This window comes from Varanus komodoensis, unplaced genomic scaffold, assembly GCF_004798865.1.
Source record: "Varanus komodoensis strain SLA01 unplaced genomic scaffold, ASM479886v1 scaffold5, whole genome shotgun sequence".
NCBI lineage: Eukaryota > Metazoa > Chordata > Lepidosauria > Squamata > Varanidae > Varanus > Varanus komodoensis.
The window spans coordinates 16,820,870-16,846,480 of record NW_025336087.1 but is presented as its reverse complement, the minus strand read 5'-3'; the positions used below and the strand labels follow the sequence as shown (position 1 = coordinate 16,846,480).

Genomic DNA, 25,611 nt, shown 5'->3' with positions numbered 1-25,611 from the left:
AAATCAATTCAAGATAGGAAGGATATGAATGTAAGGAGTTGCCCTATGAACATTGTCTAGCATTGTCTTCTCCAATAGGCAGCGACTTAGAAGCAAAAGTATTTGCTACCCAAGCAAGAGTCAGCTAGAGGTCCAGTGAGGCTTCTTCCCTGAGAGGATGTGCTCCATTGCTGAGTTATGATACAAGTGCTACCCCATGTGTGATGAGATTGCGGTTACAGGAATATGTACTTGCTCCTTGCATTTGCTTCTTGCCATTTCTCCAGAGAGCTCAGGGTGGCATACATGTCCTACCCACATTTCATCTTCACAACATATTCAGGACAACCATCTTCCTCTTTTAATGTGATCTAATTTAATATATATGGCATGTGACATGTCCAGAGGCTAGATGGTGATGGGTTTGAAAACCAAATCCTATGAGAAATGTTTGAGAGAATTAGGCATGTTTAACCTTGAGAAGAAACAAGGGGAGGCAAGGACAGTCCTGACATTTTGAGTCTCCAAATAATACTGTGCCCCGTGTTCTTTGTGGAACATTAGACTAAAAACTTAAGACAGGCAGGAAGGATATGGTGCAATAGGCTGATTTCAGATTTAGTGTTCCAGATTTAGGGAGGAAATGTGCAGATGTGTCTCCACGTAAGAAATCTGCAGTTTCAGAAGAATAAATTACAGGGAAAAGGAGCCTTGAAAACCATTTATGACTTTAGGGATGGGTGAATCTGTCCATTTCACTTTTTCCAAAATTCAGCTTTTTGAAAACCGCAAAAACAAAATGAATGACATTCGCACACATCTGCACCAGCCAGAGTCAGTTGATGTAACCATTCTCCGCATGGACATGACCTTATGTTCATCGTGAGCAGGTCTCTCCCTCCATCTTTTCCTCTGCAGCAGACTTAGACAAGCACTCAGAAGTAACAATCCTTTTATCAGAGCACAACCAGTTGCAGCACAGTCTACATCAAAGTATCATCCTCCTGGAGATGTGGAAGAAGCATCTCCTTGGGTGAATAGTTGAACCCAAGCTGAAACATCCCATCTTTCCCTCCCTGCCAGAAATATTCTGACTCCACTGTGAGGGTGGCTCACGCTGCTTGAGGACTGGACAGAAGGAAGGAACACTGGCCACTCCTTCATTGGTCCACTCATTTTGCCTGACTGCCTGACAGGTCAAGGAAACCCTTCCAGCCACCATCTCCACCATTCGGAGATGTCCTGCCCCTCCTAAGAGTCGGGCTGTCTCTGTTGCTCTCTCTGAGAATCTTCACTAGGTAACTTTCAAACTGCAGATCTGAACAGACTGTAATGTGTGAGAACTGAGTCCCCTCCCTGGAATGCTCAAGTCATTTTTTTCCCAAATAGGAAGAGTGTTGTGAAATTTGGTAGAATGATTGTAATGCAGGATTCAAATCTAGGGCTGCATCATCCAGCCCTGCCATTCCATGAGTGCAAATACCATTGCAGTTGCAGAAACTAGGTTCCAAATTACGTGCAAGAGCAGAATCCAGTTCAAGTTCCATGTGCACGAGCATGGTTGTGCAAGTGTTTGTGCATAAGCCTTGCAGAAACCCTATGCACAGGCTGGGCACTGAGCTTCCACCGTGGATGAAGAATGATTGGACAGAGCTCTGCTAGTGCTATTTGAGTTTGATTGGAGCCCACGATAAAACATGCTCTAGGATTAGAACATGGACCTGCCAGTCTTCCCCCTGCACTCCCCCCCTCTGCACAGCGTTTAGAGAAACAACACTCAATTTGGAAACAGAAAGTCTGTGGCCATGTATCATATTAAAAAATGAGTCAGTAGCAAAGCCTCAATACTGCAATTCTGGTCTCTTTGGAGCGCATTTCACTTCACCTCAAAATCCAACAGAACCACACTGTTGAGGCCCCATTCTGCTCTGGCTAAATCTCGTGCGCATTCTTACTGTATGCACACTCTCTTTGCCTGCTCTAACTGGAAGAAAAATGAGTCTTTCAGAATTGTGAATAATGATCTCCAATTTCTTAATGGAATAAAGAAAGTAAATGCAGAAGTACCACCTAATAAACAAACACAAGTGCTCTTTCTTTCTTAATCTACATGCAAATAAATTGTCAGATTATGAATTGCATGGCGACAGTGAAATATGCTTCCTTCATCTGCACTCTTGTTTGGAAGGTGCAAACATGTTTATAAGTATAATGCTACATAAGCCATCTCCCACTTGAGAAATCATGTTTCCATGAATTGCTCCTCTTCCAATGAGATAATCAGGCATCAAAATACTAAAGACATTTCTTTCTTTTTCAGAAGTAATTGGGCAGGATGGCAAAACCATTTTTTTAAGCACCTTCATCTTTGCTATCTGCACTAAGTACTAAAACATTTTTTCTTTGGTGGGTATTCTCAGAGTCCAGCTGCTACAGCTCTTATGCTATTTGATATTTTTTTAGCTGCAAAATGATCATCAGGACTGCAAACCAAAGGCATTTCTGTTACGGTCTTTTGCTACTTGATAAAAAGGCCTGACAGTGAATATCTTACAAAGCTATTTCATGACCACACTGGCATGACCACACCTGCTGAGAAAGGCCCCCTGGAGCTGCTGTATGTCCTCTTGTGATTGCAGCCTGCCTGTTCCTCTAGCCCAGATAATGTTGGTGGGAAAAGAAGCAGCAGTAGAGGGCACCACCGGCTTGCTCACTGGCTCTCTGCCTGTCAAGCAAGTGGAAGCAATGATGAGAAAGAGGATGAGCGGCAACAGCTGCTGATGGCGATGATGGCAAGAAAATAGAGCAGGGGTCTCAAACTCAACTTACCTGGGGGCCGCTGGAAGTAGAGTCTGGGTGAGGCTGGGCCGCATCAAGTATTCCACCGCCGCAGTGGTGGTGGGCCGCTCATCCGGAGGCCGGCCCGGGCGCCACCGGCGCTTTGAAGGCTGCAGGGCCCCTCCCCCGTGCCCCACCCATCCCGGCAATTGGCCCACGGGCCACGAGTTTGAGACCCCTGAAATAGAGTCATTGAAGGAAGGGGCTGGTTGAGGGGGCTTACTCAAGGGCCTTTAAAAGCCCAGAGCCAGCACTGCCCATTATCTCACTTAATTTGCCTAATTAAATGTAGGAGGCAGCCAAGAGCCTTTTACCTTTTCAGACTAGTCCAAATTCATCTGGACTCTTCCTACAGATGCTTTCAGCCTGGCAGTGCTTCCTAGCATCTTGCTCAAGGGCCCATCAAAATCTGGAACTTGTGCTGCTTATAGCCCACCCCAGCATACTGTACAATTCACTCTGTATGGGATGCAGATATTTGCATTTCAAAGCCAGACACAGAATAATCTGTTTGCATTGCCCAGCATAAAGTCTGAACCAGCAAAAGCAGAACACAGCCTTCAGACCTGGCCCCCAGTGGGACCTCTCAGCAAAGTGCTACTGATTATTTTTCTTCATGGCCTGCATCATTAACTATAGAATTAGCTTTTGCAAACACAGATACAATCCCATGAAACATTACATTTCTTAATTTTTCCAAAAGGTCTCCTCATTTTTCTCCTTCAAACAAAATACTGTGACGATGATGCTGTCTCTAGTCTGCAGGGTTCAACTCTGCATTCATGGGTAGTGCTATCACAGTATTGATGGTTTTCTTGATTCAGCAGAAGAAGTGGTAATAAATACTTACTACTTCTTCAGTCTTCCTGGATCTAAGCCTATCCAAAGTTACTTTTCAGGGTCTTTTGGGTATGTGCTACACACGGGGATTTGGTAGCAACCCCTTCAGCCACGATGATACCCTCTGTTGTTGCACTTGCCTGGCAGGTACGGGTGTGCCTGGAGATTCCAGGTTCCAGGTTGGGAGAAACAGCTCCACCAAGCACCTGTTGGACCCAATGTCTATGCAGGGCCTACTGGCCAGAGTACTACCTTAACATTTCCACCAGTTCCAGGAATGCCCGATAGAGCGTAGCTCCAGGAGAATGAAGGACACTTAAAAGACGGAGACCATCATGTTAGTTTCTCTAATATGCTGTGCTGGGCAGTCAAAAACCACACAGAAAATGTTGAATAGCAGCTTCTAAATTCCTGCCATGCAAGTGAGGGGCTACCAGCATAGCAGCAAGCACTTTGTGGGCTCTGGTGAGGGTTGCCTTGCTCTAGCCGGGCAGACTTGACACTAGGCAATTAAAGGGATAAATCCCAGAGGCAGGGAAACAGTCAAGCACTATGATTTCAGTCCAGTATGGGATTGGACAAGGCAGTCAAAGCACAGTATTGACAGGCAATTAGGTGGCTTCCAGAAGAATGAACTGAGGGGCAGGCAAGCTCAGACACATGTTGAGCGGAAACTTAGCGCAATGAAGACTCAGGCAGGAATCCAGAGGCACAGAGGTTAGAAAGTACTGACAGACACTGAAGCTGAAGCCAAGGCTCTATTCCAGCTTTGGCTAGGATGAAAGTGAAGGTTTCTATAGCCTAAGCTTGCTGATTCCCACCCAGGGCTCAGCTGTAGTGTTGCAGGCCCTGCTCATGAGGACGGCCTTAGTCCAAGGCCATCCTTTTCTCCTTTGTAGTCAAGCAATTCTTCTGGCCTGCATCTTGAGGCAACAGCACTATTGGGGGCTAAGTGGTGACCAAACCTCCTTCTCAGAGGCAGAATTCCCCATGTCTTATGAGCATGGACCTCCAGTCATCTTCCTTGAAATCCCTCCCAGGTATCCTGACATCATGGTTCCATCTCTGTAAGTTCCAGCTCCTCCTTGGAGGAAGATTCCTTCAGTGGAGACAAAACAAGAGGGAGATGAACACTTGGTGGCATCCTAGCATTAGGATGCTCATAGAAGCAGAATTAATGTTCATCAAAGTACTTCAAACTCTTACTTCAGAGCTTGTTCTATTCTTTATCTGTATCACATTGTAATTTGTTGTTCTTGTTCTTGCTTGGAAATTCATGCACACTTTCATTTATTTTTAAAAATGCATATATCAATTACATACATCTCTGAAATGTATGCATGCTTCTCTCATCGATTAAAGCATATTTATGCACCTTCTTCAAAAATTAGACAACTTTCACATACATTTTCCAAATAGACACATCTTGTTAAATGCATTTTGGATCACAGCATGTGCTTGGAAATATACAGACTTTGACCACAGAGTCCATGTTCAATCTGGAGGAATTGAACTGAGTAAATCCTGATCAAAAGCAACAGAAACAAATTTGTCATAGCTCCGTACCTGACATGCTTCCTCGGCATGTGAGAGTGTGGCATCAATTAACTTTTTTTCCCCATTTCTTGCAAAGTGACTTGGGATCCACAGTATCAGGTGAAAACATATGTATTTGTTCACTGTGGGAAGAAAGAATACGATATACACTAAACTGGGCTTTTGCAGTTTATCGGATTTCTCGCTATGACAATAATAGTTCCTCTTTACTATTCACAGAATATTCCTCTAAAAGCTTATCTATGTTAATTTATCAAATTATAATGCTATCCATCATGTGATCCTTTGAAATGGCTTTAAGTTCACAGTTATGGAATGTGTAATTTGCTCCATAGATAAGCACTAAGAAAGCCAAGGGGGTCTATTTATTATAGGCATGAAATGTAATAGACAAACAATCCATTAATTCTACATATCAAAAAGTTGCCAAGAATTAGTGGCTGTTAGATTAATCCATAAATGATCTGTTAGGTCTAAAAGACAGTCTTTGGAATCCTCCATTGGCATGGCATTAGTTTCAATGTTTAAAATGTCTTGTTTGGAATGTCATTATATAAAATACAATAAAATAAGCGATCAAATCTTATTTGTATGTTTTATGAAGTAAGCAAGTTACTCCAGGGTTTCTCATGACTGGCATAAATTGCAACCATTCTTTTCCAAAATGTTAATTTATACCACAAAATGACATCCATAATCTAGATATTTCAATTTTTAGAAAATGTTTCTCCTTACTACCTCTTTTTGCTTTAAGATATGGCCAGCTGTTTTTGTTTTGAAAATAAGAGTTTGAAATGCTCTTCTGTAGTACTTTCGATATTCATTTGCCAGATTGTTTTGCCACTTAAAACCATTGCAGCTTCCACAGAGCTTCTATAATAATTGCTTTGAGAATAAAATAGTTTAATTGTTGGACAAAAATTTGCATTTTTATTTTTTTTTTATTTTAGAGATTGTAATGAATACAAAAAGTTGCTTGGAAGTCAGAAGACTCTTGATTGCTTTCCTAAAGTATGAATCACAGTCACAAATTGCATACTTATTGATATTTAGCATCTTTGCTGTTTTTAATTAGTATAAAATCCATCCTTTTGAGAAACTCAGGGCTCATTCCTGTGCATGTTTGGACAGAAAAATGTTCTGCAGCTCCCTGCATTTCCCAGGCAACCATGCAAGCTGGGGAATCCTGGGAGTTATGGGATCTTTTTTCTGTTGAAACATGGGTGTGATCCTACACCTGCTAGATGCTCTCTGGATGGCCCTAGAAGACACCAGAGACCAACTTTTTAATGCCCCTCATTTTTCACCAGCCATGGCTGCAAGATCAGAAGACTGAACTTGGAGCTGGCACTTAGTAGGCATTTCAAAGGGTACAGAGGCAAGAGAGGGAGGTTGGTCCTCACCTATCCTCCTCACAAACTGGGGGAAAAATATAGATGGCCGAAGCATGTGAGAGTTGCAGCACCTTTTTCTGTTGAAACCCACATAGAATTGCGCCCTTTCTTACATAACACAAACCAAGGATGATCGTGTTCCATTCTCTGGAAGACCACTCTGTTTTTCAGATGATGTTTTCCTATTTACCTGCTTATTTACTAGAAAAAGTTATAACTCACTTTTCAGTGTAACACTGTCTGAGGAATAAACAAAAATATATGCTGTGAATCAATAAAATCAGAAACAGCATGGCCAGATAAAGGTTTTTGGGTTTGTTTGTTTTTTAAGCCATTAAGCTGAAACACTAAGCACAAAATCCTGTGAATTGTCCTTCAGCAAGGTCAACTACCTGGACATCCCAGGTGCAAACCTGGCAGCTTCTATATGCAAAAATCACATGCTTCTCCACCCTACTAAGTAAGTCTCCCTGCATCACAAATGAAAATAGAAAACACCACAAACTCACTTCCTTAACCTGTCCCTTTTTGGAAGGGTTGGACTACAAACCCCATCAAAACTCACCCATGCTGGCTGGAGATAATAGTCCAGTGCACAGGGACTATGCCCATTCAATGTCCAATGCCCACCTCTTGATCTGAACATAAAGCAGGGAAGGCTAGGGAATGCTTTCACTCTCCAGAATGAAGGATGAAGAGAAAAAGTCTTTAAAAGGACTAACTCCTGGATCAGGCCCATTTGAAAAGGAATCTAGTTCCAAAGTCTGGACAATGATTACTGCAAAAAGGAAGCCTCTCTTAGGGCCCAGATCCAGCAAATGATTTCCAGCCATAATATAGACTGTAGAGCTGTGTAAGTTATAAAGTCAAGATCTTGGATTTTGCCATGACTCAAAATAAATGGCTGGAGAATTCTGCAAGTGAATTTCATTTCAAGTATAAGTTTCTTACTGTAAATTTCTTGAAATAAGGAAGATGGAGGAAATAATAGTATCATTCGGTAAGTTCCATGCTAAAGCAATACATCACAGAAAGTCCTGTATGATCCTGTAGTTTCCACCCAGCTTGGTATTCTCCTGCTGCATATTATGGTTTCTTTGACCAATGTGTTTGGGGACATGTGACAGCATGTCTTTGTCTGGTAAATGCTGAAGCAAAGCAATAAACAAAGATCTTTCCTGCACACTGAAAAGGTAAAAGGGCCCATCTTTACCATTTCCAATAGACAGAACATCCCTTTTTACATTCAGGTGCCTTGCTTTTGCCATTGGCTGAAATGGAACCTCAGTTGCCAGCCTCGCTTGTCTTTAACGGTTTGCACTTCCGTCCTGGCACATCCTATCCTTCAGTGCTAAATGTGCCTCTGTATATTTTAAGAAATCAGAAGTGATTTCAGTTTTATATATGTTGTGATGATTAGCACTTTGATGAAATTGGGTTCATTGAAGGTAATAAAAATAATGTTGGGTGCCAGGTGGCAGAGCAAGTGAGTTCATAAGCAGCTCACCTCTAAAGGAAGCACATTTTACTTAGGTCCTGAAGACAAATTAATTCATGTTATGATCTTGTTTATTCCCAAGGCAATTGTTGCTCTGCATTTTAAAGCAAAGACTATACTTTTCTATCCAGGCATCACTTCTTTTCATAATTAGGTAAAACATAGGAATAAGGAAGTTTCAGTTAGCCCAGTGCTCCTGAATCTGTCTAGAGTACCCAACCTGCAGATGTGTTGAACCGCAACTGTGCATTTTGTGACAATTCTAATCCAACATGTCCAGAGAGGTCCAGATTGGGAAATGTTGGTATTGGGTGCAACCCTAAACATTTTTAAACAATAAGATGTCGTACAACTTCCAGTCTTCCCCAATAAACTTAGGTAGCTGGGGATCACTGGGGGTTGTAGGAGTTTGCTTCTGCTTTAAAAACCGTGTAGGATTGCATGCTTATAGGTTTTTGGATGACACAGTTTCCAGCATCACAAATTTTTGTATAGGGATTAGTCTTCAATTTCTAAGGATCAAAGTAAAATTTGGGGATGGAGGGAATACCAGGTAGTGATGCAGAAATGCTGACAACTCCTCCCTCTTAGGAGATAAGGGGGAGTTTAAACAGCTAGAAGCATTTGGCTGCAAAAGCACAATAATCCCTCTCTGGTTGTGGTTGGGAAGTACAAATCTTTTATCAGCAATGAGGGAAGCAACCACAGCCTGTTTGTAATTTTGCTCGACAGGCCAACCTGGGGGCTCCACACTGTGAGTAGGATCTCTCAAATTCAACCACCTCAGGTAGAAGCTACAGTTTTTCACACTACCCTTTGAGGAGGTCAGAGTCCTACAAACCATGATGTGAAATGACAGGTCTTCTCTTGCAACTCCAACTACTCAACTATCCTATATATTTCCCTAAAACCTGTGATCACAATTTCCTCTCTTTTTTTTTTTTTTGCTTTGATATCCACATCTGCCTTCCTTTGTATTTTCAATCCTTTCTATTCCAGCTGTAGGGAAGGTTTTGTAGCTCAAGACTTCAGTCTGAGACCGTGGGCAGGCACTACTGGCCAAAAGAGGCCATTCCAGACTAGAGAGGCCTCTGGCCTCACTCAGAATAAGGCAGCATCATATGTGATGAACACATTCCAATCTTGTCCATGCAATCAAAGAAAGACATGAAATAAACTGATCTTCAAGCATTCTATTAATTTGAGTTGGGTTTGGATAAGGTCCCTAACCTATCTGTGCTACAGGCTTAGTGATTATTTCTGTGTATCATTGGTGGCAATGAACAAGGTTTCTAGGCATTGCTTTAGGTTTTCAGTGACAAATGAAGTGGTAAAATGGAGAGATAGGAAGCAAATGGAATTAAGTATTTCAAAGTGCAAGGGGAAATGTTAAAATAGAGCCAAATGGATTTTCCTCCCTTCTGCTTCTCGTTATTAAGCTCTGTCCCCTCTGTGACTGATCGGGTGTCCACTTCCATCCAAGTGAGTTTCTCCCTGTATTATGGTCACTGCATTCCCTTCGTACAACTAATCCTCTATCTTGGAAGAGAAATGGCTGTTAAACTCTTGGATGTCCCAAGCAATCTCTCCCCTGGCTTCTGCAAGAAGAATCTGCCTGTCTCTATAAGGGATTAGGTAATTGGATTGTCTAAGTAGTAGATTCTGTGACTTCTGCCTATATCCCCAAAAATGTTATTTTACAAGATGCTGTTGTGGGATAAAGAAAGAAACAACATGTTCCGTAAATAAGGCAACAATCTTATACCATTTTTCTAGATGTACATTCCAAGAATTCAGTGGGACTTACTTTTGAGTAGAAATATATGGGATTGCCCAGTGAGAGTATTAGATTAGAAATCACAAACATGGCAGAGGCTTACTGGTATCTTCAATGTCACATGTGACTAATGTGGAAATGGAAGTTTTTTTTGTTTTACTTTGTTTTTGCTACATATTCTTAAAGCATATTTGGAACTTGTATTTAGAAAGATTTTATATCATAATTATTGATGGAAACATGTAACTGATTTCTAAGTATTTCAGGGATAACTACTTGCCATTATATTATTGTGTTGCCAAAGAGATTAGCTTATTTATTCTGCTAAGGCCTACACTTGAAAAAATATATACGTAGTTATTTAGTTCCTAATAATTATATCCCTCTGGGCAGCTTGAATAACACCTACAAATGCAATGTAAAATACAAACCTGAGGACTGCAACCTTGACAAAGAGTCCTCTACTCATTCAGTAAGGGTACAAGTGCTGACTTCACCAACTTGCCAGCCATTTTTTCTACCTGGTCTGCCTCTCCACCTGTCTCCTTACCACCTTGTTAGCCTCTTGCTACTGGCTGACACTGTGACTGATTGGACTGCATACAGGAATGCATTAATAATAAAACTAGTAATCAGGCATTAGTAAACCAGTTGACAAAATAAAACAGGACATTGAGACCCAGAATCCATTCAAAGGAGATGCGCTCTGCTCCTCCCACCATAAATGATTTGGAAAATTCACTGATGCATGTTCTCAGAGAGCTCATCAAGATGGAGGGAAAGGCAGGATATAAATACAATGTAGCAATAATAATCATCCTGACCTGTATGGCATATGATTAACTTAATGTGTAGTTTGGCTCTAAATTGGCAATTAAGGCCAATTCATTGCAGTGGTTCTGCTTGTAGCATATGGAATCTATCTTGCCTGATGTTCATATCTGCATTGTTCCTGGTTGGCTTCAGGGACCAATTCAAGATGCTATTTTTGAGCTTTGAAGCTCTGAATGGCCTGGAAGAAGGATCAGGTATAGAGTATCTCCACCCATGTGGACACGGGGAACTGAGATGCTCCTGAGAGGCATTTCTGCGCTTTAGGCAAGGTGGATAATGGCCCAGGACAGGGTATTTCTGTCATATTTTGTCTCAGACTCCTCAGGGAGATTTGCATAGTCTAATTCTGCTATCCTTTTGGTTCCAGGTGAAGTTGGTTGTATTTCTCCAAGGATTTTAGTGTTGATCAGTTTGTTAAGCTAGTTTTTCTTGTTTCCCCTGTTGTATTATATGCATATTTACTGCTGTTCATTTCTAGTGTTTTTGTAAACTACCTAGTAAGGTTGTATAGCTGAAGCCATATAAATGACTAAAATAATTATGGGTGAAAGAAACAGGTTCTTTCAACAAAATCCATAATTTATTATGTTAAGCAGTAGTCTAAGAACATATGACTAGGCATAAAGCTCTCTGTACAGGTTGTCATATGGATGGTATCAAATTTTGGCTTGGTGGGAAAACAAAGGAATATTTAAATTTAAAATGGAGGTCTGGGTTCAAGAAATCTAGAACACACTGTTCTACTCTGTGAAGACAGCTTGTTCTTAGAGATGCATATACCAGAACCATTACTTATTCCTACAGTTGCTGCAATAGTTGCATTAAGACAACCAAATTGGCTGAATTATTATTTTATATAAAAGACTGCTGCTAATGTTTTTCCATAGCAACCCTGAACATTATATATTGAAACAGATCATGGTTTCATCCATAAGTAACACCACATTAGTAGTGTTAAGAATAATTCAAATAGGTGCTTGAAAATTGTGAAAAAACTGCTGTTCATGTCCAGAAATTCTGAAACGCATTTTGGAAATGAAGATGGGATAGCAAAGAGAAGTGGATGAACTGTTTAAGAATTAAAACAATCTGAGCTGGGTGTTGTGAGATCACAGCAAGTAGTACAGTACTTATCACACTATTTGATTGACAACAGTTGTTCTAGATTTTAAGTCAATATAACTAAGAGGAAATGATGCGTGACACTTAGGTTGGAATCCTATACGCGTTTACCTGGGAGTAAATTTCATTGATCCCAATGAGCTTTACTTTTGAATTAGCACAGTAAGATTGCATGATTGAAGAAATAAATGTGCTATATAGAGAGCAGTGCTTAACATAGATTTTAATATCAATTTTAATTTTTATATTGAGACAATAGCTCTTTGTAATATATCCTGTGTATGTGTCAGATATCAATTTTGCAATGAGCACAGATTTAAAAATAGAAGAAACTTACTGCCCCCCCAAAAAAAAGTTTGAAAAGAACACATATAAAATAAGTTAAAAGAGAAAGCTTTGAAACACAGGAACAAAGCGAGTCAGAAGGGGTCTCCCAGGCCATCTAGTCTGACCCCCGGAAAATATATGGACATATGAACATAGGAATCTGTCTTATACTGAGGGTGTTAATTAGCTGCTAATCCACTGTGCCTACCTTCACTTTTAAGAAATAAGCCCTGCGTGAGGACCATTTCCTTTCCTGATTTTGCATCACATAACCTCCAGGTGGCACTGTATAGCAGAATAGCACACACATACATGCACACAAACCATGATTACTTTCTCTTTCTCAATTAAATGCCACATTTTCCTGCTCCAAAAAAATGCAAAGGGTGCTTTTTAGACACAGAAATGAAACTAGAGGGCCACCATGTGAACTAAGCACTACATAAACAACTGTAGTACCCGGATGAGTGTACAATAAATGTCTCATGTAGGAAAGCACTGAGTTTAGGATAATTTTTTTCCTTTTATGTAGTATTATCGACAATGAGTTTTCCAGGATTGTAGGCAGGGTTTTCTCCAGCTGTATCTGGTGATCCCAGTAATTACCCAGGGACCTTCTGAAAGAATGTTGTGATTCATCTGGTTTCATATCAGGAATCCTTGCATTCTTTTTGCCACCATGCCAGATATGCTAATTAAAGCCTAAAAGATGAATTTACATCACTCTTAGATAAACTAATTTTTTAAAAGATTAACTTGAGTTACATAGATTTTGCAGCTGTGCTTCATACATAATAATTCAAAGTAGTGAGGAGTAATCTCCCTTCAGCCTGATTTAGAATAAGTTCAGTATTTATGATTATGTAATTTCAAGCAAAGGGTGCTTGTGAAAAAAACACCCTGAATAATGCCCTATAGATACATATGACAAATCTCATTTTTACATTCCAAACTGGAGACTTTTTCTGGAATTCGACTTTCTTCAGAATTCGCTAGCATTACAGTCTGGACAGATTTGCATCCTAGTTCAGGAAGTTTTGAATTGCTGTGACATTACTAATTTGCAGAAGATGTTGTGCATGCATCTTCTGATGAGGAGATGAAGATGAAGATGTTGTGCACTCACCCTCTCCCAGGCGTGCACGAGAGATGGCCTGTTTTGGTGGTACTGAAAGCTCAGACTGTGAGGAGGATGCAGGGATGACTGAACCAGACCAGGCCTAGAGGTCAAGCTTTGATAACAGAATTGTTGTCGTAACAGACAAACCTGTACGTGCAGACTCAATCCAGCAATACTAGTCTGAGCCTGCTCTGGATGAAAGCAGCTCAAGGACACCCTTGGGGCCTCGTCTCCCCACCTGTGAGAATGGAGCAGAAAAAGAATGAGAGGGAGAAAATTGGGAAATGGGTAGTCTCTTGGATGGAGAATGCCACCCTCTTGAATATGTGGACCCGAGGGCCTGTTTTTACAGCTGCAGGGTGGCCCAATTAGGGTCTCAGAGTGAAGGACACAGGCGCGCCCGGTTCCACAGTGTCCCTCCTTCCAGAGACAGGCCAGAAGGGTTCATAAGCAAAGCTTTGGGTAAGGGGGGGGGCAGAGAGGGTTCAACATCTATTTGTGTATGCTCGGGCTTGTGAATGCTTAGAATCTTCTGTGGAGAATAAAGACTCTTACAAGAAGTGCTGGAGAGACTGTCTTGCTTAGGAGGGGAACGCCGAGCCCACAACAGCAGTAGAGCTTATACCACACTGCTGTTAGAACTATGGGACCCACAAGAACAGCGTTATGGGACTCTGGTTAGAAGGGTGTATTTTGGACAGAGTCTGTCTGGCTTATATTGTCATAGTATATAGAACAAACAAACAAAAATACCGGACCGCTGTTGTTTTAAAAAGCAAGGAACCGTTTCATAAGGCTGAATAACTTTACCTTGGAAATACCTTGAAAGTATGATGAACTGATATCTAAGAACATAACATTCTACTATATCTTCATGGAGCAGTGTGAAAAAGCTGTCCTTGAATTCTTCATTATATTTATGGGCAGAACAATTGGAGACGCTACTGCACTAAATATCTGTGGGCAGTGGGGGAGGCAGATTCACCAACAGTTTTTCAGGAATGTGGCTTACCACTGAAAATGGCCCTGGCATAGCTGCTTGCTTTATTTGAAATATAATTGGTCTTCTGTAGGGATAGGCAACTCTCAGAACTGTTTCTTCCCACCTCACATCAGTTTACAAACTTTTTTAATCTGCATGGACATTGTGCATGTTTCATAAGTATGTCCTAAAATATATGCACTTTTATATACCCAAGTCTTGCACATTTTAAAAACTAGCATTTTGGGAAGGCACACATTTTAGCTTATAAATTAAAGCAATTTTGTGCACGCCTTTCCCTAGTATGTGCATTTTGTGTCCCCTTTTTCTTAATGTATAGAATATTTTACATTGCTAAACTTGAGCTCGACCCCCAGGGAAGTGAGGGATTTGGAGTACAATTGCATCTTGTTTATGCCTTCATTTGGAAAGTGCAAATTAGGTCTGTTTGCATAAAAATATGAATGAAATTAAGTCTTCACTCATTTCTATTGTTATGTATGTGATGTGAATATGAACACTGTTAAAATGCGCTCTTATTATCTCTGAGAAAGGAGAGAGCAGTCGCAGTCCCCTGAAAGTGAAAACTCCCATTACTTCAAGGAAGACAAGCAATCTTCTTCAAACCATCTCCTGGACTCCTGTGTCCACATTGCATGTATTCACTGTGCAAGGCGAATCAGCCTGGAGGAGAACGCGATTTCTAATACACACATGATGCCTTGGCAGCCGTTCACCTAACTATCAAATACTTGTCCAAGTTAATCAGTGCCAAAACCTGATGATTGTCTATTCTGCAAATAATTATAGTGAAACAATAGTTTTCTTTATTCTCCCAACAATTATTTTAGCCACAATTAAAGAGAAACTATGTTGAACACATTGAGGGACAGAGATAGGGATACCTGGGATAACTATTTTACTGAAATGGTTGCAATGAAAAATGTGCTTCATTTCGGATTATGAGCATATGAACAGCTGTGTTGCCTCAGACCAATGGCCCATCCGGTCCAGCAGTCCATTCACACGGTGGCAAAACAGCTGCCCACAAGCACCCTCCATCCGGATGCGCTCATGTGTTTGATCCACCCGCTCCAGCTCCTCAGCAACCTGGGTATACTTATACTTGGGGCTTCACTTTTCCATTCTGTAGTCAGATAAAAGTTCTGTTTATTCAACAAGGGGTCTGCATGGCTTGAGGACCACTGTACACATTAGTATTTGAAACTTAGTCTAGCCTTCCTCAACTTAGTACCTTCCAGATATATTAGTCATCCTCAACTTAGTACCTTCCAAATATATTAGATTACAACTCCCATCATCACCAGTTGGTGAGGCCAATTTGGTGAAAGCTAATCTCACCCATTGGTGCAGAGCCAAGCCAAGACATCCATAAGCACCCTTATCACTTTAATAAACAATTTAGTTCAATTGTTTGACAGTAGTATACAAACTATTATGCTTATAATAGAACTTCAAGAGGTTCCTGCTTTAAAAGGTATAGATACAGATGTCATGAATCAGGAAAAGTAAGCCATGACAATGTTACAGGGAAAAGGAGAATCAGAAGTGATTTAGAAAAATGTAGGATTATGGAAACAAGCAACTATTATGCTTCCTACGTAAATGAGTTCACAGATGGAGTGCCAATGAAGTAGTTTCCATTGGAGCATCCTGGTGCTGTGTTTTATACAGAATTTCCTTGAGAATGGATTAGGAAATAAAATAGGAAAAAAGTACAATTGCTGGGAAAGAAAGATAATTGTGAGCCCGAAGGTCAGTAATTCCTATTTGAAATAGGAAATTGAAAGTTCCTAGCATTGCATTTCAGGGTTTACAGAAAGATAACAGAGAAGACAAAGATGAAGAGGTTCATAAAGAAAACTACACTGAATATAATAGCTCAGTGCTAGCACAGCACTGAAGATAGGCTGAGACAGAAAATACAAAGACAATAATCATGACTGTTGAGAGGTGGACAGCATCAAAAACAATTTACTCCAGGTTCTCCAGAACAAGGATTTCATTGTTAAGGACCCATACACAATTTTATGGAGCCGTGTCATGGAATCTTTGGAAATCCCAGATGGCTAATGACAAATTTGGGAAGGAACAGAAGTTATAAGTCTTTTAAAAATGGGGACTGTTCAATATCTGGTTATCCAATTGGAATGAGTCAGACAGTCATTGTGGTGATTGTTGTTTTTAATCATTGTGTACTAAGAGCTGCATGGAGTTCAATTTCAGTTTTCCTTTTGGCTCCAAGTAAATGTGTCCAGTAACAAAAAAAAAAAAAATATTTGATATATTTGAAGCAATTTGGGGTTCCCAATACATAGCAACCTAGAAACATAGAAACAGAGCAAGTCGGAAGGGGTCTCCCGGGCCATCTAGTCTGACCCCCGGCTCCAGCCAGCTCCACTCACGACATGCCCACCATGGGCATGTCCAGCCTATCTTTGAACACCCTCACCGATGGGGCCTCAACCACCTCCCGTGGAAGCCCATACCATACCCTTGGGGTCCTAACTGTCAGGAAGTGCTTCCTGGCATCTAAATGGAACCTTGGTTCCCTGAGCTTTGCTCTGTTGGAGCGCGTCCTGCCTTCCTCTGCAGGGGAGAACAGGTCTCTACCCATCTCCATGTGACATCCCCTCACATACCTGTATGTCGCCAACATATCCCCTCTGGGTCTCCTCTTCTCCAGGCTGAAGAGACCCAGTTCCCTCAGTCTCACCTCACATAGCATCCCCTGCAAACCGGCCACCAACCTTGTGGCCCTACGTTGCACTGACTCTAACCTGGCTATATCCTTACTGTAATACTTATCAGACCCTACAAAAAGATTAGATTCCAATAGGATCTTGTGCAAAATCTCTTCTTTATAGAATGAAGTAATTGTGTCAGGCTATCAGCAAACAGAGCTCTTCAGGAAAGTAACTTCTTGTTATTGGTATTGTTCAGCTCTTAAGTTACACTTGTGAATATAATCCCAATGTCAGACTCAAACCAATATAAATGATAGCAAAATTACAAGAGAAAACATTTCTGTAATAGTTCATTTCTTATACACAGAATTCACAAAGATGGGAGGGTGTATAGCCATTTGGCCCATCCATCTTAGGTTAAGATATGATGGAAATGAGGAGGACCTTCAACAAATGAGTGGAGCAATTACAGGGTGGGAAAATGAGATACAGCCTGCTTTTGTCTCCTGCACACCCCCAGGCATTATTATCAGCAAGGATACTGCAGAAACTGGGAAGACCTCCCGGTGCTCAAGGAAATAAATTCTGTAATGGCCTCTCTGGACACTCCTCAGTCATTGCAAGAGCTGAAAAAAGCCCCCTGTGAGTCCCATTGGCAGGTTGCACAACATGGCAACCAATTTTGGTTTATTTAGCCCATGTTATAGCTGTGGTATATGCAGCTTCCAGTTTAAATATGCAATGCCCATTTGAGGGTGCCCAAGCTATCCAGACCTGGTGGGGATGGGATGTTGGATTCAATCCAGAGCAAGGATGTTAAAATGCTCTGTTTTAACTCTAGTATAAGGCCTGCTAGTTGTGTTACATTACATGATCACCCTGAGCAGGGATTATATACGCAATCTAGTGCTCACAGTCCTTTGGCATGTCATGGGTTGTTTAACCCATGATGAGACACAGTAGTTAGCTGGTCGTGGAGTATCAGTGTGTCACAAGATTTGAGAAGGAGATGACCTTATTTAATGAGGCTTATGTAAGGTCTCACACTGCATGGCTCAGCTACTGTCTGAGGGCCTGCTCGTCCATGGTTGAGAATGGGTTGCCCAGACTTTGCTTGGCTATTCAGCCTTTCATTTTTTGTCCAGCTATCTGCGAAGTAGGAATCATCATCATCATTCTGTCTAAATTGGTTGAACACAGACATGCTTATTTGTGCCCTTCTCAGCATCTCTCCTTGGGATTTGTACTTAAATCTATGCAACTTGTAATTGATGAAGCCCAAAGTCTTCCATCTTTCTTGCTGAGACTGTTGCTAAGGTCAAGTTCATTCTGTCCCATTTCTGCAAAATCTTTTAAAAAACAAATTTGTACATTTTTCTGTGTTCCCTTTTCCTAATGCACTGCACATGTTTTAAAAGTGCATGTATAAGACACTTTACATTGTTTGATTTCTGTTTTATACAAATGTTGTTTTCCCAATATGCACAGTCTGTATATTTTTCCCCGAGATAAATAGCATCAAGAAAGCTTGCAAAAATGTGGATGTCAACGCTTGACTTTTTCTTGGGCTCTTTAATGCCTTGGAGGGACTGAGAGTTGGGTGAAAAGTACTTGATGGGATGCATATCTCACCCATCTGGTGTAATCTTAATAATAATAAACCATTGCAACTTTGGTGTGTAGAAACCAAAGGGGAAATTAGAAAGGAGTTGCTAGAAAATTAAATCAGATATGTTTGTGATGAGAGGCAGAGCAGGCAGTATTCAGTAGATTTGGGCAACTGCTGCAAAATGAGAACTGCAATTAGCCTAAATACAAACATAGGCCTTCACCAGGACAGAAGGCTCAGATATAAGCAGTTCACCCACCCAGCCAAAGTTTCTATCTGGTGCTTACTTCTGGTTTCAGTTTGTGCAGAATTATGAATTGGGATCTGAACACTACACAGCTTTCAGTCTTTTCCACTAAATAACCTCTAGATGACACTGTGCTATCAATGAATAACACAGATACACAAGTTGTAAAATACATTTGTTTTCACTGTTATAAATAATACTCCTTTTCCTCCCTTTCCAATTTTTTAAATGAAAGTGTTCTTTAAAAACAGAAGCAGAACTGAAGGTGTCAGCATCATCTAAATAATCACAAAGCACTCATAAGGAGTGATGAGCACACATAAACATCTTGTCTAGAAAAGCTCAAAAGCAAGATGGGAATTCAGGCCAGCTCCTCTGTTGCAAGAGTGGTAAAAGCAAGGGCCTTCCACCACCTCCACTTACCAGTTAATTCAATCATAAGTAAATAACTTGTGGCAAACCCAGTGTCTGATTCCCTCTTGCCAGTTCTTACATACACATCATGAATCCCAGAGAAAGTGAATGTGATTATCTCCAGAATACAGTATGGATTCAATCCAGAGGGGAGGAAATGGTGAGAAGAAAAACTTGAGTCTTAAATGTATCTTGAAGTAGCAGACAGAAGAACCTAAATGATCAGTGATACATACGACATGATGACTTGCAAGAAAATTGGCAGCATAGATGTAAGCAAAAGCTGTGGATAAAAGTTAAGAAGGAGAAACAGTGATTGAATTAAATGGACAATGAGGGAAATATACTTGTTTGTTAGTTGCTAATTTCAGTCGACTAATGGTGTTGTGCTTAACTTTCTTTAAAAGACTAAAATGAATACGCAAGAGGAGACACCCTTTCATTCAGTCCTTTCCAATATCTGAAGCACTTTGAAACCAAATTGTATATAATATCAGTTACAAAATGTCACATAGAAGGTCAGGCTTAACTGAGTTTTTAATCTGCCATTTTCAGTAAAAGTGGGGCTAACTAGAAAGTCTTTATTGAGCTTAGCTTTTTAAATTGCGAAGTGACAATACATGACCACAAGCTTTACACAGCTTGTCATCAGTAATTACTCCCCCTGTTATTTTGCCGAAAAGCAAAGCCATTGGCTGAACACCTCTTTGCTTTTCTCCAGTTCTCTGTAATCACACTTTACTCACACAGAAAAGGCAAATGGAGTTGGAAGGGATAAAATGACCTGCAGCATTTTATAAATATGCCTTTGGTTTTGTCTTAGCCAGATGGAGGCACTCCGATCATGGTAATCAGCATGCTTCATTCAGTGCATCAAGCAGGATAAAAAAATTAACCACAGCTGGCTCAAATCTCTGCTGGTACCATTGCTTTATCAAGAATGTGTGGAAAGCTGCAGTCATTGAAACAGGGAATCTCTCTTGAGTGCATATCCTTGAAGTAGCAAAAGACATAAGTCATTTTCAGGATTTTAGCTCAGCCTGTTCCTTCACATATTTCTGCCATGCTGTATGGTTTTCAGTTCTGGTCTAAATAGGACAGCCTTGATATTTGTGGAGGCTCTCCAGACAGATAACAGTCCTGATTTCCTTACATGATACAGCACAAAGGAAATCCATGAGGAAGGCTACTGGGTCCCTCCTTCATAGGTTGATTCTACAAAGATCCTGAGTCACTGAATAGGGTGACAGTGTCTGCTACTATAATTCTGAATCCCTATTTGCAGTTAAGACCAATGACGCCCAGAACATGTGCATACTGTTTAAACTGGGTACATTTTTGAATAATAGAACAGTTTGCTATATAAATGACCAATTAATGGAGGGGACTAATTCTTTTGATCAAAATGTTAAAATATTCATAATACCAGATGCATATATTATATATCCCTCTATATAACAGAATGTATCACTATTATTAAAATAATTATGGATATATGCGAACAAAGGTATGGTAGATACCTATACTTATCCGTTTGTATTTCAAGAGGCTGCCTGTTGAAAAATTGAGTGTTTCATCCATTGGGTTATGTCAGGTGGCCAGTTATTCTTCCAGTGTTGTAATATTGGTCTTTTGTTGTTGCTGTTTTGTCACAAAGTCATACCCAACCCATCACGACCCTATGGACAACATTCCTCAAGGCTCTCCTGTGCTCCACCATCCCCCGGAGTCCACCTAACCCCACACTCACTGCCCCAGTGACTCCATCTAGCCACCTCAACCTCTGGTTTCCCCTTCTCCTTTGCCGTCAATCATTCCCAGCATCAGGGTCTTCTCCAGTGAGTTGTTCCTTCTCATTAGGTAGCCAGAGTATTTGAGTTTCATCTTCAGTATCTGACCTTCCAAAGAGCAGTCAGGGTTGATCTCCTCTAGGACTGACCGGTTTGATCGCCTTGCAGTCCAAGGGACTTGCAGGAGTCTTCTCCAGCACCACAATTCAAAAGCCTCAATTCTTCAGCGCTCAGTCTCCCTTAAGGTCCATCTTTCACAGCCATGCATCACAACTGGGAAAACCATAACCTTGACTATAAGCACTTTTGTCAGCAGCGTGATGTCTCTGCTTTTTAGTCTGCTGTCTAGATTTGCCATAGCTTTCCTCCCCAGGAGCAAGCATTTTTTAATTTCTTGCCTGCAGTCCCCATCTGCGGTGATCTTGGAGCCCAGGAAAATAAAATCTGTCACTACCTCCATTTCTTCCCCATATATTTGCCAGGAAGTGATAGGACCGGATGCCATGATATTCGTTTTCTTAATGCTGAGTTTCAAGCCAACTTGTGTGCCCTCCTTTCACACACATCAGGAGGTTCACACACATCGCTTTCTGCCATTTGAGTGGTATCATCTGCATATTTAAGGTTGTTGATATTTGTCCCAGCAATCTTAATTCCAACTTATGATTCATTTTATTCTTTTAGCTATCATTAAATTGCAAGAGAGTGGTATATAATTCAGAAGGATATATGTATCCATAAATATTAAAGAGCTATTGCAAGATTTATCCAAAGTATTACCTCCTCCCAAAATGAAGCTTCCATTGGGTATTGCCAAAGCATATAAGGAAGAGTGGGTTTTGTACCATTGCATCTCCAATGGTACATTGCAATTTAATTAAGCCCCTATCAAAGATACATCATGATGTCCACTATCATCAGGTTTTGCTGAATTAAGCATAGTCTGAGATCCATGTCCCCTTGTAAAGCATTTCATTGATTGGGCAAAATGGGTTTCTCCATTCCATTTTTCCATTCTTGGCTGAGACCCTGGGTCTCATATTTATTCACGAATAGCAGCTGAATTAGCTGAATTGTAATTTATTCACCTGAATAGAAGCTAGTGTAGCTGTTTGGCATCAACAGGCAGCTCTGAAGCTGTAAAAGCACCAGAACTGAACCTGGAGACTTAACAAATGCTTTAATTATATATATTGTGATGCACCTGGAAATGTAGCAAGCCGAGTAGAAAATGGCACACAAACAAAAATCATCAGGACCAACATGCTGATTTACTTCTAGTAAAGTAATGCCACTCTCTTAATATTTCAGATCTGTATTTGGGAGACATTTTGTGCTCAAATAGTCCTCGTGCTTATGATTTCACATCCTGAACCAACCTCGTGCCTGTGCAACAGTAGCCCTGTTCAGGCATCGCCCAGAGGCATGTGATGAGCCGTGCATACTCCCCCCACCCCTTATTGACCCAGCCATGCCATTCTATCATCTCATCTCCAACCTGAGTGTATTGTGTATCATGGTCTGTTTGCTTGAATGTACATAGCTGGCTTGATTATGAATAAATGGTGCAGGTGCATCTGTTGGGTTATCCATTATTGTCAAGTGGGGCTCAGCAACACATACACAGGCAAAACTGAGACACGAATAGGGTAGGTTGTAGTACAGGTGTGGGACATACATTCTCTCAGATGTGGGACAACAGACGCTCGATGACTTGATCAAGGCTCTTTAAGATAGGGATGAACAAATGTGTCAGCTTTTCTTTCTCCTGCAATCCTGCAAATTTTGAATTCTTTAAGCCTCAAGTTTTTCCATCCCAAATATGAAGACATGTCTTAATTTTGGTAAGTTTCTTATTAAAAGGAACTGAAATGAAAAGTCTGTCTTGGCTGAGTTCACTGGGTGCATTTAGAAGACCTGGATGCATGTGCCTTCTGTGTAGCTGTTGAAAAATGAGGAGCCTATCAGAAAAAATAAGTAAAACCTGAATTCAGCACTGACATGGTTGCGAACAGAGGGATCCTGACTCAGACTGTTTAAAGTTAAACGTTCCAAAGTCTGAACTTTCTTTCACACTTCATCTTTTATCACATTTTTTCCTATTTGAAACATGGAGGAATTGGTGAATTTTGGAAAATTCTTATGAAAAACAGAATTCTCTCCCATTCCTACTGAAAGGAAGGAAGAATTATAAGGCTGGAAGAGGGAAATGAAGCCTTTTCCGACATTATCAGAGCAGCATAGGAGTTCCTGAATCATGCAGGCTTTTGCACGCGACTCCATTTACACTGGGAATGCCCATTTTGTGGGAGGACCAGCCAGATCCAGTCCGGTGCCACTCCTATTTGGGGATCGACAGTCAGTTTGTGCTTCTCTGCATTTCTTCTTCTTCCAATGTGAAATCAATTCATCTCAGACTTTGAGAATTTACCCAGCTTTCAGTTCAGTGCATGCCAAATTCTGAGAATTTTCAAAAAAATTACATGAAATGTCAAATGTTTTTGAACTGTTATCTTAATGCAGACATTTTAGCCTAATGTGCTCATTTCTGGCCAGCAGCTTATCTAGGGCAATGCATATTTAAACATAAATTACCCTGATATATGCAGTTTGTGTGATATTTAATAAAGAACAGTATATTTTGAAGGATGTCTGGATTTTAGTTTGCAGGGTGGTTCAAAAATGCATGATTGGGTAAGTTGGTATTAAAATGTGAACCAAACAGTTCCCCCATGCACACTATGCTTGTGCATCTGGAACATGGGGAAGGGTTTCCAAACACTTCCACTGGAACGTTACATTTCAGTAGCTCTTGGACTTTAAGAGCCAGTTAGGTTTTTGTTAAACACATAAATAAAATATAATGCTGCATAATTTAGTATTACATGTCAAATAGTTCACTGTAGTAATAATATTTTATTCCGGGATTTTAGCAGACTGGCAGCCTAGGAGGTTTCCTTGATGGGCCTTGCACGAGATGGGACTTGCTCAATGTAAGTCACTTGTGCGATGTTGGAACTGTATTTAGAATAGTCAGGAATCCTGTGCCATATTACTTTAGCTTAGCAAAGTATTTGAACAGGATAAATGAGAACACATTAGTAAGGTAAAATATTATCTGTTAGTATATATGCAGCTCTCAGGCCCTGTATACTTACTGTTGATGGTGAATATATAGTTGGCCACCCTGCAACAGCCTTTTACAGAGGCAGCAGGGGGAAAGGTTGCAATTGTGTATGTTTGCTGTATTACAAATACATCATGCCCTCATTTTATAGCATACTCATATTAATGAAATGGCCCACACATTTAGTAGCCCATTCAAAATTAGCATCCCTTCCTATTGCACTTACTAAGAACTTTTCTCTATGCATTAGAAGTGAAAATGTATATATATAATAGCAGTAATGATATGATCTAACTGTCATTTTATATAACAGTGGCTTAAAAAAAATAACTGCTAACTTTACAAGTTTTACCCTTTAAGAGATTGGCATCTTATGCGAAGGAAGGGGGCATCTTTTTTTTTCTTTTTTCTCATCTTTCCTTTTTACAATAAATAGAAGAAAGGCTGCAGATTTATTACTCATTAATGAAAATGGCATCAGTTTGCAGCACTACACAGACAAGTTCATTAAGGAAAATTAATTATGCTATAGTACTGTACTTCAGTCTCATTACTGTGTCACTGAATAGATAACCTGGATAAGCAGGACTAATTGGGAGCTGATAGAAGAGGGTGGACATTCACTCTAGTTATTAGACATGGTCTCATATGTTGAACAAGCAGGCTGTTCTTTGCATAACAGTATCAAGCGAATTTACATCTAGGAGTATAATTTACATCATGCATGTGTGTATGTGTTTTCTGAAACAAAGGAGGCATTTAAGATATAGAGCACATATTTCCAAAGCTGTACAACTCTTTCTAGGAAAGCTCACCTCCATCTTCTTTATTCGTTTTAGATACCATGCCAACAAGGCCATCTTCCAAGATGGTTTTTGGTTATCAGTTTCTCCTTATTCACTTCTTTTTTGCTTTTGTGATTGATAGTGCTGTCAATTATGACTTACATAAGTTTAGTTACACATTGGCATATTTCAGCAAGCTTGTATCATTTAAAATACATGTGATCAAAAGGTATGTAACAAGCATATTGTGGTAGCAGAAACCTGCTGATGTGTTATTGTTGCTTTTCTCAAGGAGCTGGCCTCAATATTCATTCTCGAGATTGCTTCTTGTCTAGTAGGATCAAACTGAGGCTGAGAGATAGATAGAAAATTTCAGATTACTTTTTCATTACTGTTTCTAAATATCAGTTCATGGAAATGGTCAATACAGCAAATTTATCATCATCCAGAGCTGTAAATATTTCCACTCACCTTAGTGAAGGGCTCTGCACAAGACAGTTGAAAAGCAGTGCCAATTTTGATTGTCCTATTGTGTAATTCAATTCATTTCGGTGGCTCATGAACTTTGTCAATTATGCTTACAGTTTGCCATGGGAATTAAGCTTCAGAGGTCCCAGGAATCTTGCTTTTGTGAGATATGGAAAAGCAGAGCTACACATTATG

The 25,611-nt window shown here is 40.4% G+C and overlaps 1 protein-coding gene across 1 annotated transcript in view; it reads left to right on the top strand.

Annotated features, from left to right (window-relative positions):
- The window catches only part of EDIL3 (EGF like repeats and discoidin domains 3), a 198,283-nt gene that overhangs the window by 35,005 nt on the left and 137,667 nt on the right, over positions 1-25,611 (top strand). The window lies entirely within an intron of this gene.